This window comes from Cyprinodon variegatus, unplaced genomic scaffold (assembly GCF_000732505.1).
Source record: "Cyprinodon variegatus isolate N-32 unplaced genomic scaffold, C_variegatus-1.0 Scaffold397, whole genome shotgun sequence".
Lineage (NCBI taxonomy): Eukaryota > Metazoa > Chordata > Actinopteri > Cyprinodontiformes > Cyprinodontidae > Cyprinodon > Cyprinodon variegatus.
Genome location: NW_015150850.1, coordinates 490,139 through 500,081, shown reverse-complemented (window position 1 = coordinate 500,081; position 9,943 = coordinate 490,139).

Genomic DNA, 9,943 nt, shown 5'->3' with positions numbered 1-9,943 from the left:
TTATAAAACGGCTGCTGGGAGGAAGGATCTGCAGAAGAGGGCAAGAGTCTGACAATAGAAGAGCTCTGTGGTTAATTCCTTTCTCTGGTTAGAAGACTAAACCATGGAAGACAAAAAACTGGAAAAGAACGTTGAGCAAAATAAAAGAATGATAGTGACCTTTAAATATATTAAAGTTTGTGCACTTTACCTGATATTTAGCAGAAAGAGTCTTAAGATGAATTATAAACTTCCTTACAAACAAAGCTTACAATAAAGGTTAAGACTGCTCATTTTCTTTCTTTTTTTTTTTTTTTTTTAAGATTTTTGTTTCTTTCGTGAAATTAGCCTCCTAATTTCCTGCCATACTGCCAGTTCACCTTTGCTTTATTCCAAACCTTTTCAAGGTTAGATATAACATTTAGAATAAAGTGTATATTTCATACATAAATAGCAGAGGTATGAAAGAGCCACTGGTCTCTTTTCTTAGTGGAAACAAACCATCTCACTCAGCTCTAATGAAGAAGCTGGGTGACAAACGTTTTCCCACCTTGAGATTTGCAAAAGCCATGTGAGTTTGTCCTATGGAGAGTGCAGGAGCTGTTGAAATTATATTAACTATGCAGCCAATTACCTTTACGACTAAAAAACACTTGTTTGTCTTTAATGTATGAAGGGTTTGATTCCTAATGATTCCTGCTTAATTCGACAGCTGTGCAGAGGATCCACATGACCTATTAAATGGACACATTGTGTGCCTTTTTTTTTTACCTTTAAGTTTTAAACTTTTACTGATGCTGCATAGATAAAATTTTTTGCAACTTTTACCTGAAAGCAATACCATATATTGCTGGTTAATTCTAACAGTTGCAAAAGATTCCAAAAATACTTTAACTGGACTACAGCTGCAAGCTAAAGAATAGATTGGAGCAAAAATAGAGCACTTTAGTATAACAACCTTCCGACATTGACAGACATGGTTATTCTTTAGTCAGCTTGGAGTTGGCAGATAGTTTGGTTAACCTCTTCAGCGTGTGTTAATCTACTGCTGATGGCTGACTGCCCTGTGTCTTTTTAACTCTGGGTGATGCCTGGTAATGAGAGCCCACCCATTTGTGTTGTTCCTCAAGTTATAAACCTTAGTTTGCAAATCATGCTCACTGTGAAGCTCATGTTGAATCCAAGTCTTAACATTCAATAGAGATGAGACCAGATTAATCCCTTTTCTTCTTTGTTATAGTGCTCTCTGTGCATACATGCAATCCAGAAATGGCTGTGATGATGTCAGGAAATCCTGCATAGTTACAAATTAGAAACAAACAGCCACACATTTATTTTATTTAATCGGTTTTAAAAATTGAAACATTTGCTGAAAGGGAGTCCTGATTCAAATGAAGTAGATTTTTTGAGGTTAGACCCTTAAGGTAATCAAGGCTCATGGGGGTTCCTATTGCTGAACCCTTTTTCCATAGTAGTTTATTGTACTGAGCAGCCATCTTTGAAAAATAGCAGCCTTCAGTACAACATTAGTGCATTTCCTATATTGGTGTGCTAAAATATAACAAAGGTAGTTTCCATAAGCCCCAAGACTCTTTCAAAGTTTAGCATTAGGCTGAAACCGTTAAGGTATTTATACATTTATTTGTTTTTTACTGCAGAGGCTTGTTTGGGGTTCAAAGTAAATCTAGTTTAAGGCAACATAGAGATGCAACTAGAGGTAAGTTATAGCCGACGGTTAGTTTTTTTTCATTTAATCAATGTCAAGGTGCTAACTAAATACTTTCTTTTTACAACCTTTTCTAAAAAGCTAAAGGAAACATTGAGCATCAGAGGGGACAACACAGAGGGCATTACAACATTGCTTTACTCACTGTAAATATTTTCCTCACAGCTTCTTCTCACACTAGTTCATATTATTGCACATAACTAACTCTGTTAGGTTTATTAGTCTTATGTTGGTTATGGTCAACGTATATTTTGAGAAGTTCTGACATTAGGTCCTACTGATGCCAGAGGGAGGTCACAGCATCAAATATTTCCCATTATGTTGAAGACAAACAAACCCACTTTCATCAGCCTTCAGATGGAAAATGCAAAGCAAACTGATCAACTCCATGGTATTTGTTGTCATCAAGGTAAATACTTCTAGAAATGGGGTATTTATTTCCTTTGTGATGCAAAGGAGCTAATAGAAAGCTGCTGAGGCAGCAGAAATGGATAATTCACTGTCAAACTCTGCTGTATTTAACCAGAGCTGTGAAGTCTGACAGGGATTCATTGATCAACATATGGTTTGTGTGTCCGTGTGACTAATTTAGTCTTTAACTTGGAGAGATGCTAACAGATGCTGTAGCAGCAGCAGCAGTATCACTAGTGGTGTGAAACAGTCTGCATATTTATCATTTCACATCTTTTAATAAACATTTTCTCTGATACATTGAAATGACTTGTCTGCACAGCTGAGAATAACAACATATATTTGTAAAAAAAAAAAAAAAAATCCCATTGCCTGCGGCTTCTTTGAATTTCCTCTTTTTAATAGTGATGGTTAAGAAAATAAAAACCTGTCAGGAAACATCTATGTGCTTCTGGTCAGTGCAAAGTAAAATTAAAATAAAATCTCCCATTACTGCCACCTAAAGGGCGGGAGAGAGAAAGTTGATCTTACCCTTGTTAAATGTAACAAGACCAACATTTTCCACTGTTTGTTAAATTGCATTTATATTGGAAATATAGTAATTTGTGCAGTCCTGGTACAGAGGGAGAATTTCTGACCTGATCTGTGACCTTGCTGTTGTCCTTGTGAAACAGAGAAGCTGTTTTTGGAGCAAAAAGATGGATGTCTAAAGAATTTCTATCATCTGCACGCTGATTAATTATAGATGGACTCCTTGATAGCATTTTAAACTGATGGAGTAGAATGTTAATGAGCTATTCTGACTCTAATATCCATTTCTAAACTTTATTACGAGTCCTTGCAATAAATGCTGCAGGTCTTTTTAGTCATTAAACTGAATAAGTTTGAAAGTTTCTCATTCCTCTACTAATGCCTTTGTTGTTTTTGTTTGCAGAAGGAGCTGAGTCTTCCCAGAAGAGGCAGTTTGTAAGTACTGTTATTATTGTTAGAAAGATTTACAAATGGGTTTCATGAAGCCGCTCGGTCATCTGTGCACCTTTCACTTCTTTTGCTGGACTTAAAAATGCAGTGGAGCTTTGATTAAAGTCCCTTAATATTAAAGAGCACACTCATTATATCAGTACAGGCAATAATACATGATAAAAAGATGGCAGTATAAATCGGCTTTTATGTGGTGAAATCAATGTCATGATGCTTTATGCAGTCGATTAATGAACTGTGCAGGTATCTTGGGCTCTTACATGCGGATCAATCTGCTTCCTTGTGTAGCTCATTAGGAGGGAAGGTTTGTCTCATGTCTCCTGCTGTAATTCAAGGGAATCATAAAATCCTTTTTGCAAAGCAAAACTTTTAACAGATTTATTTAAGACTGATCATAACTTATTTTTTAGAGAAGGTAACCTTTAGATATATCCCTCAATAAACTGTTCAGGGTATTTATGGTTTTGCTGGGGATTCAAACCACTTTAAATGTTTTTTCATTTTTTTTTTTATGTTTTACATGACAGAGCCAGACTAAACCTTGCATTATTGTAACTAGGACATGTTTTTAGATTATCTTTACAAGCAGAATATTTAAGGTGTTGAATGTGTGGCTTTCACCTCACCCTTCCTTCTGATGCCCCGTTAATTAATAGCAGAAAACTCCTCAATGGAAAATGTTTACTCCAGTTTTATTTTTGAGATCAACGTTGTTGACCTAATTGCCATTTTTAACTTTTCACAAACCTTCTGGTCATCAGGTCGCTTAAATAAATATTTTTTCTTCTATTATAGATTAAAATTTTTCAAAATTTTCTTTTTCAACTTTTTTTTATTTTTGTCAGCAATCAATTTTCTTTTTGTGGATTCCGTTTTTTTGTCATTATTGATTTGGCTCATTAAAAGACGAAATTACGGTGGCCGGGAAGTGCAAACCAACAATACAAAATCTGAAACACTTTTATAAATCTTGAAACAACTTTACATTTGAGAAAACAAATTTACAACAAACGAAACACTTAGAGTAGTAAATGAAAATGGTGCATAAATGTGATTTTAAGATGTGTGAAAGTATGACTGCTGTATTTATGGCTAAGATTATTCCTAATGGATCCTTTTTGCTCCTGCTGCCACCTCAGCAACCATAAGGAGGTGACCCTCTGCTGCAAACCGCTTTGAAACACCAACTGCACTCATTTATATTTAGATGGCTGGAGCCTAAAGTGACCTTGGTAACCATAGTAATAAATGGGAGATGACAGTGATGAGATGAAGCTGATGACTCTTGCAAAATTTACTGGCATCTCTCCCATGTTATTTAAAAAAAAAAAAAAAAACGATTCTTTGTAAGTCATTAAGTAACAGTCCTTTGTGAGTTCATTGTTTTAGTAACAGATAAGATCTTGACACAAGATGATTCAGGAAGACAATGGTCACTGTTTCTGCCCTGATCAGAAAAGGAAAGCCTTGCTCTTTAAAATACTCTCTGAGGTTTTGCTGTAATACAGAGCCACCTATTGAAGCGTTTATGTCATTAACATGCTGAGTGGAGCCACTGTGCCTTTAAATGTGCAGAGATCTTGTCTCACATAGTTTCTCACACAGTTTTCATCACTGCATAATTTTCTATTTCAACATGAAGGAAGGCTGCTGTATTTGGAGTAGTTTACAACACAGTCTTTATTGGTTGACAGTTTATTATTTATGATCAGCTAATAATAGTCCAAATTCTAGAATCAGAATCAAGTTTATTGCCAAGAAAGTTTGCAGTTACAAGGAATTTGACTTGTTGATGATGGTGCAGACAAATTTCTATATATATATATATATATATATATATATATATATATATATATATATATATATATATATATATATATATATACAATAAATAGTATATAGCCGTATACTACATACACAGTAGACTGTGTGTTAATGTAAAACAGGAGGTCTGGAGATGCTACTCTATTGCTGGTTTCAGTTAAACAACTAAATTTGTTTGTTGACCATCATGTCAGACTTAATTTCCTGTCATCAGCATAAATATAATCCCAGTGGAACTTGGAGCTTGGGGGATGCCAGTTTCTTCTCCACCAACAGATTTCCATGTAACTGGATCTGTTGGCTGTAGTTGATCTTACATCCAGTTTAACAGATGCTGTCTACTGAGCTTCATTGACTCGACCTCTGCAAATAAAGGTGTTTGTTTTAAACTGTGCTTTCTTCTGTTTTGTTCTTTTTGATTATAGGAAAAATATATATATTTTTTGAATTATCCTCCGATATTTATTTTTAACTGATAAGCCTATTTATTGTTCTATAAGCTTCAGCTTTGATTTTAATGGATGTTCTCTAAAAATGCACTATAAATACTCCTTTTAAATAGATTTAGCCTCAGAGTAAGACTCAATAGTTTATTTTTGTGAATGTAGTATAAAAATCAAATCAATTATGGTGCTCAGTATAATTGTGAAAAACATCTTGTTTTTCACAATATGATGTTTACTTCACCAAGGAGTCGTTGATTGCAGTAATAATAGGATAAAGGCTGGTTTATTCTCAGAAACCAGATCGTCTGCGTGTGTCGTAGTGAACGCAAACGTGCCCCCGCCCCTTTCGCAGACACTCTGCTGCACCTCTCCAAAATTATAGGTGACCGCAGACAGGAAGCCTCTGATTGGTCAAATCTACATCCGTTCTACACTATGCATATTTCCTGTTTGGTACCTTACTGGCTTGTTTTATTTGTATGACCGCCATTGTGAAAAACGACTTGTGAAGTTTGACTAGCTACAAGAGCAAGCTGCACCTGGATCCCGGCTCCTTTTCGCACTCATGTCCCTCCGTTGGCGTGCAAACTTGCCCCGACTTCCTCACCGCCTCACACTGCTGCAGGAGGATAATCAGCCCATTAAGTGTTTTGGATTTGTGTTTAGCTCTGTTAGTTGTTTTAAAGAGGCATTACAGAGTTTTCTAATGATACTTTTAATCGTAAACTGTAAAATAAAGAGGCTATTGTAAAGATAATTTTCAGTCAAAACTTACATAATGTGTCCTTAGTGGTTGCAGACGCTAACACGAGCTGAAGCTCAAATGCTGAAGCTTATGCATGAAAACTTCTTTGCAATATAAACTTCATCACAAGATTTTCTCAAAGCATGCAGCCCTAAACAGAAGTATTCCACTTGGCAGCCATTCACTTTCTTGAACCTTTGGAAGGGTGAAGACCCCACTATATGAGTTATGGTTATCAAGCTGCACTGTTGCAATGAAGGAATAACAGATATCCTACCTGCATGTGACAAAATAATGTCCCACTCATCTAGAGGCGAGGAAATGTTAGCATCCTTCAAATATTTACCAGGAGGACTAAAATCAATCTGTGTGGAGAGGGGAAAAAAAAGCTGCTCTTATTTTTAGTTTTTTTTTTTTTAGCAAGTTTTAATTGAGGCCCAACAATAACAACACACAAAAAGACTGGTTTGTGGGCGATTATTCCTTAACAGAAATTAAAAAAAATTCTTTCAAATACTTTTTTCCTTTTCTTTGTTTTCTTTTAATCTAAGCATTTTGTCATTGTTGTAGTTAAAAGTTAACAAAATTAGAAAATGATCAAACTGGGTAGATAGAGTGGTCACATTAATAATGAGAATGATTTTACTGCTGCCGAATCTATTTAAAAATGAATTTAAGGTGATTAATGGAAGATCTTCAGCACACAGAGTGACTCATTGAAAGCATCCCTTGAATCTTATTAATATCTGTGAGTCATCATCCTTCATATCTACCTTCATCAGCAAAGGAAATCAAATGGCCTGAGCTCTTGCATTTTATTCATTTTATAAACACTTTTGATATGCAGTAATTTACTTGGTTCTAAAGATGACTATTGTTTCTCTTTCCAACTCATTTTCTCAAAAATATCATAAAGACTGAGTGGATTCTCTTTCAAATTCTGGTTTATGTGAAAATATGTTGTTTGGTTAGATTTTTTTTGTGCTTACGTCTTTTCCCTTTTGTTTTCTTTTGATTTATCAGCTTTCTGTGCTGAAACTTGTTGCTTAACCGATGTTTTTTTTTTTTGTGAATTCTCCAAAGACGCTTTCATGTTTGCCAAGTATGATATTCAGTATTTTGGCAAGTGTAGGATAATTGAGGTTGCACAAACTGAGCAGAAGATGAGTTATAAGTACAGCTACGCAGTAAATGAAACATTATTGTTATTTTCACGTATCCAAAGGAGTTATTGGAAGCAATATTTGATAATGGTTCAGTTAACAGAGATTCTGTCCCTGCATGGCCTTGATAGATTTGTTCAGCAGGGTGGTCTTTCACTCTTTGTGATGTCCAGACCTGGGTCTGATTTTAGTGGCAGATGGCGAGGCTCACAGAATGTGGTCTGGAAGCTGTGATCATGGAGAAGGAAGAACAAGGATGCATATTTAAGCTGTGATTCTCAGTGTTTTTCTATTACTTTCTTATGTCTGAATGTCCTAACCAGGTCATTATGACCAACTTACTGAAGTCATTAGGGGTTTTTTGCCGGTTAGAAGGTTGATACATTAGCTGTCCCTTTTCAAACATTTTTAGATGTTTGAAAAGGGACTTGTAAAATAAAATTAAAAAAATGAAAACATTGGTTTGTTTTTCTGTCGTTTTCCTCATTATTTTGTATCTAAAAAGGAAAAATATTTGAAAAAAAGACTAACTTGTATCATGACATGAAAAACAAAGATTTATTTGCATTATTACTGTACATGAGGAAGGAAACTCCACCATAAAAGAACCACAGAGGCACATGCCTGCTTTGTGTGGAAATTAGACTAAAACCAGAGATATATGTAAATTTAATCATATTTATTTTCTTTGTTTCTTCTTAGCAAGACCAAGCCCTCTGAAACCGCTCTGACTTAATAAGCACCTGTCTTAGAGGTAGTGCCAGAAAAGAGTACAGTTACAGAACTCCTCTGCTGCAGGCTTCAATCTAGAGTTTCACACTGTCAGAAATCTGGCCCAGTATTATTTTATCAACAAGAGAAGACGAAATGATCAGCAGCTCAGGGGGTTTAGATTCTCAGGACTCTCGCATGATGGAAAAATATATAATCAAAACTTCCATTTTATATAATCTTGAAAATGAACTGATTTGACAACCAAGTGGTTTGTAGAGAAAAGTCTGAATATATTTCATAAAAACAGATTAATTGCTTGCACTAAGGATTCAGTTTGCAATAATTTTTAAAGGATGTATGGAGGTGTTGTTACAGAGCTGAGCTGATTTGTAAAAGCAAACCACAAGCTTCCTGTTACTCTGCACAGATCTATGCTCATAGATATGAATTGAAAGTTTGTTGGAGCACAAACTATATCCAGTAAGAAAACAGTTCTACTAGCGGTTTACTGTTTTCATCTTTTATTTCATTAATTATGCTGTTAATAAATCAGAAACTTTACTTTACTGCTTGTTTGTCAGCCATTAATGTATTATCTTTACTACTTCAATCTGTTACACCTTCGGAAAATGACTCCTTATAAATTGGACAGAGAATATCTTTAATAACCTTCTCCTTTTGACGTTCGCCGCCTCATACGTCAGCACTGATCTGCCTCTGAGTCATTAATCTAATTTCACCAATTTGGATCTTAATGCTCCAGCTGCTGCGTTACCATGTTAGGGTTGATAATGATCATTTCATCTACTGGAGGGAGACATATTTGTCATGTGATGACATCAAAAGGAAATTTAAAATTGAGGGTCATGACCACTTTCTGAAGTATTTACAACTCAGAGACAGTTTGAAAGGAAATGTTGCTTGAATAAATTAATAAATTAACCCTATTACTCTGCAAAGGCTCAAAATGGTATAATATCTGCCCCTGGGTTAAAAAACAATACAAGTTAAAGTCTAAAAGTAATATGGGAAAGATATTTAGGATGTAGAATGGGTGATGATACAAATGATTCAATCCTATCAAACAGTGGGTTGCACATTAGAGAAGCTAGGGGTAAGAGTATTCAATACAGAATCTTTAATAGATATTATTATACCCCTTTGATGCTTTATGAAATGTGTATTGGTATTGCTAAAGATACTTTCATGCATGCCCTTTGGGAATGTCCAGTGTTCTACGTTACACGCAGAGTAGGTTACGCTGTAATCTGCCCAAATCACCCAAACTTTGATAAGTTGGAGACAAAAGAGAGCTGCCAGTGTTGAATAAACATACTTTTAGAGTGTTAAATACTGCTTTGATTACAAGTTCCTGACTAATTTTTGAAATTTTGGAAGAACTCTCATGCCTCAACAGAATGTGGAAAGAAAGAATGACAATGAAAATGTGGTGTGTACAAAGATGCTGGGAAGACTACACTGTACGAATGAAACCATGAAGGACCAATGAGACAATTTCTGCTTTTTTTGTTTCTTTGTTATTAAGTACTAAAACTCTCCCAAATATTTGAAAAAAAAGAAAAGAAAACAAAAAAGACATCCAATAAAAAAAGGTCAAATTATAATAATGGTCGTGACACAGTCCATAAAGTCTTACCTAACAATCTTTATTCTTTCCTGAAAAAAATGGTTTGGAAATCCCTAAGGTATCCCAAATCTCCCCTCCTGTTCTCTGGTTTTTGAACATATTCCAGTAGTGGACAGAGGTGTCAAGTAACGAAGTACAAATACTTGGTTACTGTACTTAAGTACACGTTTTAGGTATCTATACTTTACCATTTATATCTATACTTTACTCCATTACTAATTTTTCTTCCTTCTTCTGACTTCTACTCATTACATTTTCACACAGGTATCTGTTCTTTCTATTCCTTACATTTTTAAAACAAACGTT